This window comes from Petaurus breviceps, unplaced genomic scaffold, assembly GCF_028583685.1.
Source record: "Petaurus breviceps papuanus isolate PSGF00001 unplaced genomic scaffold, PetGlider_PUasm1.0 187, whole genome shotgun sequence".
Classification (NCBI taxonomy): Eukaryota; Metazoa; Chordata; class Mammalia; order Diprotodontia; family Petauridae; genus Petaurus; species Petaurus breviceps.
Window position 1 is genome coordinate 6,667,335 of NW_027185799.1, and position 8,282 is coordinate 6,675,616.

Genomic DNA, 8,282 nt, shown 5'->3' on the forward strand with positions numbered 1-8,282 from the left:
TCTCTCTCTCTCTCTCTCTCTCTCTCTCTCTCTCTCTCTCTCTCTCTCTCTCTCTCTCTCTCTGTCTCTCTCTCTCTCTCTCTCTGTCTCTCTCGTATATGACCTCTCTTGAGTATGATGCATATGGAGCTGAATTATGCAGTCATTTAAATAGTCCGCCATCTGTAAAAGACACTCAGCCTAGGTCTTACCTGAAATATAACCACACATACAACAGGAATGCTCTAATGTAATAACAATGTCAGTTTGAGGAATAATAACAATGATATACATTTAGCCCATAATCATTTCTCCCGCTAGTCTAGCAGATAGCTTGGATTGGTGCTCTTTCTCTCTCTTAGGGATCCAGGTGACTTGTTCCCTGACTTTACTTCAGCTTTTGCTTAGAGGGAATCCATTTTTCCTTTCTATTTAAGGGCAAAACCTATTCCCAATCTTATCTCATTCTGCTACAATGAAACAGCATCAGTAGGAATTTTAAGAGCTACCAACTTTCTGTTTTGTTTTGTTTTGTTTTAAACAAGTGAAACACCATTGGTACTGAAAGAATTATAGTCAAGGTGACAAAAGTATTCCAGATGCTCTAGATTGTCAGCCTAGGACAGATACAATGCTTGCTTCTCCCTCTTCATCTCTGCATCCTCTCATTGGGTAGAAAGAAGACAAGAAAGTGATCAATCTATGGTTCCTTTGAAAGATCAAGACTTTGAGCTAAATTTCTTTAGTAGGCAGAGGGATGAGGCAAAGCATCCAGATATGACTGCTTTCCCCAGAATTCAATCTCACCACCAATTCACCCACTGACTTTTTCTACATATTAATAAAATCCATTTCCCTCTCCCTATATCCTTGCTACATCACTGGCTACTCCCCTTCACATAGCTTGAAAATGAATCCTTCGATGGCCATATTACAAAGGAACTTCTACAAAAATGTTGTCTGAATATATTTGGTCTAATCTCAACCCCTTTTAGTTCTAATACCTTCCCTTGGTTAATTATTTCCTCCTTGTCCTGTACATGGCTTACCTTGTGTATATTTGTTTGATGCTATTCCTCCCATTAGATTATAAAGTCCTCAAGAGAAAAAAAAATGTCTTTTCCTCTTTTTTGTATTCCCAACACTTAGCATAGTTTTTGATACATTGTAGGTGCTTAATAAATGTTTATAGATTGTGTTATCTTTAATGTCTTTCCCACCTTTCCTATAAGCACAATCAAGATTATAATATTAGACACCAAATAAAGCAACTATTTTCTTTGAGGGAAAAAAAAGGAAAGAAAAATCTTTGAAAGTATGGGAAATTGACAGCATGCTAGAACTTCCCCCCATATAGTTTTTTAAAAACATCAGAAGGAAAAATTATAGAAAACTAAAAACAAAACAAAAAAACAAAAAACTTCTATCTTCTTGTCTACGACTGGCAGAAAAAAGTCTGCCAGGATACTGCATAGGGTCTGAGTAGAGTCCAGTCATGCTACATCCTGGACCCATAGCATGAGAGAGTGTTAGACCAATGCTTAGGCACTGTGTTATCCAGGAAGCCTCATCCAGTAGGAGACAATGCCAGGCAAAAGCCCAGATGGTCCAGTGCTCATATAACCCATCCCGAATCCCCAGAATGAGGTCAGGCAGAAGAAAAGGTTAAGGCATCACCTGGATCTTACAGGAGGCCTAGTACCAGGTTTCTACCAGAGAGTGGTTGGGATCTGCTAAGTTCAAAGCAAGTGATGAAACCTGAGTTTAGGACTGTACAAGGAAAAGTAGACAGAGAAGGACCAAGGACAAAGCCTAAATTAAGTCACCTGGAGACAGAACCACATTCCAGGAATTCTTGAAGAGATTAAGAGTTAGTTTTAGACTCTGTATCCAGGGCCAAGCAGTGACTTTTCATACCATTTCTGAGTGTAGGAATTAACAGTCTAGATCAATAAAGGACTAGTTTAGGACCTGAAACTGGAGATATGAGTAAACAAAAGAAATTTCTAGACATATGAGGAAATACTACTGATTGAAAGAAACACCCAGAAGAAGAAAGTAACTCTACAACATTACTACCAAGAGGCCCCTATATGATTTAGTGGATAGTGATGGATTTGGAGTTCAAAGCCTCCCTTCTTCACTTACTAGCTGTGCAACCTTAGCCAAGTCACCTCTCCTGGCCTCAATTTCCTCATTTGTAGAATGGACATAATAATAGAACATTCTTTAAATCATTATTGTGGGGATCAAATAAGCTAACGTGTATAACATGCTTTGCAAAGCTTAAAGCACTATCTTTAAAAGCTAGCTATTGCTATTTTTTTTCTGTTAACAAGTCCAATTTGTGACTCAGAGAAAAGGAAATTCTAACCACAAGTGGCATAAGAGCACTTTGAAGACAGGAAGTAAGAAATACAAAATGCAATGTTAAATGAAATGATGGCTAGGGAGGAAAGAATGTCAAGGAGAATTAATAGCTTAGAATAAATATGGTAAATCTCATCTAAGAATCGGGCTCCCTAAAAATTAGAATGGATGAAAGAGAAATCAATAAATCAAGAACACAAAACAAATATTAAAACAAAATCAAAGCTAAAAAAAAGAAGACAATATAAGGTTTACAGTGACTTATACTATCAAAAAATCTTTGCAAATCTTTTCCATTTTTCTTTTGTTTATGGTTTACTAACATTTTCACCCTTATATTGCCTCAGAAAATCTTTGTTTAGTTGAGAATCTTGCCAAACATGCTTTAAACTGGCTTTACCATGAGTGATTCGGTGTTTTATGAGATAATAGCATTCAAAATCTTTCATCATCCTCCATAAAATTTTACAAATTATTTTATATTCCAAATTGTTTGTTGCCACTGGCTGCCATATTTCTCAATTTGACAATTGAGTCAAATTTTTGCTGACTAAGGTATTTAGGTTCTTTTGATCTCCTTTTTATTGTGTTTAACGTTTTGTCATGGTTTTTTGGTCCACACCTACACTTTCATCTTTGTAAGGATGGGAAAACTCCATTAATCATCAGAAATTTTTCTACAACTTATAAATTTGTTAGGAGCATTAAGAGGTTAAGTGACTTGCCTAAAGCTACATAGATAACAACAGAAGTATTGCATGTTTTATGTTTTTAATGAAATTATGTTATTTAGTTGTTGTTTTTTAGGCTTTTTTTTCTATCCACATCAATCAGTAAATGTGTTTATTTTGTGTCAGGCATTTTGCTAAGAGCTGGGTATAGAAAAACAGGTAAAAGATATTCTCTGTTCTCACAGAGTCCACAATCTACTACAGAGGCCCTGCAGTTTGTTAAATAATCTGTAGTTTGAAGAAGTCTAGGGGAAAAAAAAGTTGATTTTTAAGCCAACTAAGGTATTTATGCCTGTTCTTCCTTGTTCCTGCTTCTGATACATTTGTTCATGATCTCTCACCTAAAAAGATTTCCCTAACCCAAACATTTCAAGATTCCTTCCTTTAATATCGAAGTCCAGATTCATGGTACTATTCCAAAAGTGGATGGATCCCATTGCTCCTGTTCTACTTATTCTACTATCTATCATTTATTCAATTGCCAAAAATCATCATTCTAATGGAAACATTATGGATGGAGTGTAGGGGTCAGAATTACAAAGATCCAAATTCAAACCCTGTCTTTCATGTTTACAAGTTGTACGATGAAAAGTCACCTAAACTCTCTAAGTCTCAATTTCTTTATCTGTGTCATGATAATAATACCTGTAGCATGTGTCTGAGAAGATTGTTATGAGACACAAATGAGATGAAATATATTAAAGCAGCTTACCAACTTTAAAGACATTCATCACTATCAGTTATTATCAATGTACAGGTATTAGTAATGCTTAGTAGTGTTCTTGCTAAAAAGCCTTCAGTAGTTCCTCATTGCCTAGAAAATAGACACACACACACACACACACACACACACACACACACACACAACCTCTTTAGCCTTGCATTTGGCCTCTGACTGACCTTTCCAGACTTATATTAAATTCAGGCCCTGTATGCTCTAGTCATACTCTACCAGCTGTTTTCCACACTTAACAGGCCATTTCCCATGTATGAAACTTTCCCCATCCCTCTCATCTCCATCCATTGAATTCCTTCTCCTGCTTCAAGTCCCAATTCTGGTGTCAACTTTTCTATGAAGCCTTTCCTCACTAACTGAGCTGAAAGTGATGTCCAGATTTTCTTAGAGCCCTTTGGCCAGAACGCTCCTTTGTCTGTGTTACGCTCTTGCTCTTGCTCAGTGTTTTTTGGTTGTCTCTGACTCCTTGTGACCCCATTTGCAGTTTCTCCTGGCAAAGATACTGAAGAGGTTTGCCATTTGCACATTTATGTATTTTTATTTATGTGTTTAAGTATATGTGTTACATGCTCCAAGTTGTATGTAAGCACCTTGAGGGCAGGGACTATACCATTTCTCCTGTTTGCATGTCTAGAACTTTAGCATAATTCTTACTTCATTTCAGGTGCCTAACAAATACTTGCTGTTAAATATGGGGAGGGTTGACTCAGACAATAGGGACTGAAAGCAGAAGGTAGCTAAGACCTAACAGAGAAATACATAAATGTTCTTTCTCTCATTCCTACTAGGGAAACTGATGGCCTCATGCTGAAGTGTGCATTAGACACAATTTACGTCAAAACTTTTCTTGGGAATTGGGTATATACAATGTATGAGAAAAGAGAATGATCCTAAAATCTCCAAAGCTAAATACCTGAGAAAAAGGAATTATGGGTTTGTATGTCAACTAAAGCAAGCAAGAATTTATGAATACATATTTTATTTTAGTGCAAACAAGCTTTTAAAACCAAAGGTCAAGGCAGCTCTTTTAGACCTTTCTTGCAATAGATAGAGAGAGCACTGGGCCTGGAACCTGGAAGACCCAAGTGCAAATCTATTCTCAAATACTTACTAGCTGTATGATCCTGGGCAAGTCACTTCAATCTCTGCCTCAGTTTTCTTGTTTGTAAAATGAGGGTTACAATAGCACCTACTTCCCAGGATTGTCATGAGGATCAAAGGAGATAATAATTATAAAGCCCTTAGCACAATACCTGGCACATAAGTGCTATATCAATTTTAGGTATTATTATTATTCAACCTAACCAGGTTTTAGCCATCATTTACCAAAGCAACATAGATTAAGAGATATAGCAGTGAATGTCTAGTCCATTCTACTCAGTTTACATAAGAGGAACCTGAGGTCAAGAAAGATAAATCATCTTACCCAAAGTCACAGAGGTAACAAGATATACTTGAAGTGAGGTTGTTGTAGTTCAGTCATTTTTCAGTTGTGTCTGACTGTTCATGACCCCATTTGGGGTTTTCTTGGCAAAGATACTGGAGTGGTTCTCCATTTCCTTCTCCAGCTCATTTTACAAATGGGGTAACTAAGAAAAACAGGGTTAAGTGACTCTCTCAGGGTCACATAGCTAGTAAGTATGTGAGGCCAGATTTGAAGTCGGGAAGGTGAGCCTTCTTCATTCCAGGTACAGCACCTAACTGCCCCATGTTATCATTCTCCAAATCCAATTTTCTTCCTCCTATAGGATGCTACCTACCCAAGAAGCCTTCCTCCAGGAATCATTCCTTGAATAACCTCTTCCCATGCTGCTCACATCACTAATTTGTGATTTCTTTGTACTTAAGTGTACAATTTGCCCTCACTTTTGTTTTCTAGATTTCCATGTGTGAGCAAAGCCATCCACAGCAATTTTGATGCTCAATGTAATTTAATTAGTAGCAAAGTAGTAGAATGGGAGATCAGGACTTTCCCATCTCAGTCCCAATCTACACACTATTAAAATTAATTACTAGGACAAAACAGGAGTTGTCATTGAGGATCCCCAAAGTATATTCTCCTTTTGGCAAACATTTACACTCTAGGTTGACACGGTGAATGTACAAGGAATGGCATAAGGACCTGTGAGAAGGATTTCCCTAGACTGTTTTGTCCCACCAACAGTCTCAAGTTTAGTTATCTTCTTAAAGGAACCTCTGGGAGTAATGTGAGTGCTTCTATGTCTGTTCTACCCAACTGTTACTTTGAGTGCTTGCACTTGAGCTTGGGATCCTGTCACAGATATCTGTGGAAACCCATACTTGACCTGCTTGAAGATTTCTGAAAGTAAACTCTTAGTGAGACACACACGTCTAAGAGAATATATCTTTGTTGATAAGCCCCCTAATATTCCACCTGGACCATGAAGCCCAGAGTGTGAAGGACACTGAGTCTCAGTTTCCATTTATCAATAGATACTACTCTGAAGATCAGCATGACTGATTCTGTCATATCAATAAGGAGAAGTTTCACTTTTTTTTCTCAATGATAGCAGGAAATGATAGCAAGTCACTCATTTGCTTTTTTCCAATTAAATATTTCAACTGACAGTGAAAGACACCTGACAAATGAACTGACCTCTGAGTGCAGAGCTGTGAACTGACTACTTCATGTAAGCTTCTCAATTCCCTTTTCTTCTGTGACAGAAAAAAAAATCAACCTTACTAGGCTCCATAAAAAGACCATTACATGGCATCATTAATATAAACCCTATGTGCACATGATGCTTGGGGATGTTAAGTAGTTGAATTACAAGAAACAATATGAAAAGTATTGAAATAAAGAGAAAAATTAAGTGAGGGGGAATAAAGAGAACAGGATGTTCTCTAAGCAAGGCAGTCCTTGAATTACAGTGTTTTGACTTGTAGTGATTCACAAAGCACTCTGCCAATTACATTCATGTTGTTGCTTCCAGTACATCTGTAGGCAGGGCACCAAACTTCTATTACCTCCTAAGGAGCCCTATTGGGGTAAAATATATCAAAGTCAGCTTCCTCATCCACTGAACAACTCTCCTAGCAGAAGTATGCACCTCCACTACCTGCTCTGTGAATGCCTGCATCTCACAGAGAATGACAAGTTACATTTAGAGAAGTATCTCACAGAATTTATCTTCATCTGGACTTTATGGATCATGAAAACTGAGCTGACATACCCCCAGGAATAGATTTTTTTTCTTATTCTATTGGCACTTCTACTACCATTTTCCATGAGGTGTCTCAAAATATGCTGCTGTTACTTTTATTAGTAGCCAGCTAGGTATAAGCCTCTATCTCCATTCTGTATTGGCTACTTGTGCACAGATTAATCCTGTAGAGTCTCAGTCATTTTCCTCTGAAGAGTAATCATCATAGATAATGAAACTATATCATTAACAAACATGCACCAAATGGAATAATGCAAATTCATGAAGGAAAAGATAATTTTTTTAAAAAGATGACAGTAATACAATAATTGTTGGTGACTCCTAGTTTCCTTTTCTCGGAGCTAAATAAATCTAACAAAAAATAAAATAAAATAGAGAACTATAATAGGACATTGGAAAAATTAGATTCAAAATATATATAGCTTGTTTGTAATGGGGACATCAAAGAATATACATACATTTGAGCATCATATGGCTTGTTGTTGTTCAGTCATGTCTAATCTTTGTGACCCCATTTTTTTTAAACAAAGATAATGAAGTGTTTCACCATTCCTTCTCCAGCTTATTTTATTGATAAAGAAACTGAGGTAAACAGTATTAAATAACTTGCCCATGGTCATATAGCTAGTAAGTGTCTCAGGTTAGATTTAAACACATGTCTTCCTGATTCTGTGCCACCCAGCTGGCTATATTACACAGTAGCTTTACAAATAATAGAGCATATGATGGGGCATTGATACATTTTAAACAAGTATAAAATGAAGAAATATAAAACACATTCTTTACCGACCATACTGCAAAAAAATTCAATGAATATTGGGAACAAAAATAGAAAATTATATCAAGAGAGTCAAATAGTGATGCAAGGAGAATGAAAAGTATGTAAGATTTTTGCTTGTTTGTTTGTTTTGGTCAAGACAAAGTTTCACATGACCAAAATTCCCTAACTTGTATATTTTAATGGAGAGTTGAGATGTTCAAGTCACATCTATCTTTGCTTGTCTAAGGAAACATCATAGGTTGGTGCAAGAAGTACATGTTATTTATTATCATTTTCTACATAATTCTTTTTTGAGGTTATACTATTTTAAAAAAAAAATTTGTGAAATTCTAACACTGTTCCTTTCTTATCCATTATGTTCTTCATGAAAAGCTAATTCCTGCTAGAAGTGATCACTAAGTTTTTGTAATCGAAAGAAAGAAGGAATGGAGGAAAGGAAGGAAGGGAGAGAGAAAGAAAGAAAGAAAGAAAGAAAGAAAGAAAGAAAGAAAGAAAGAAAG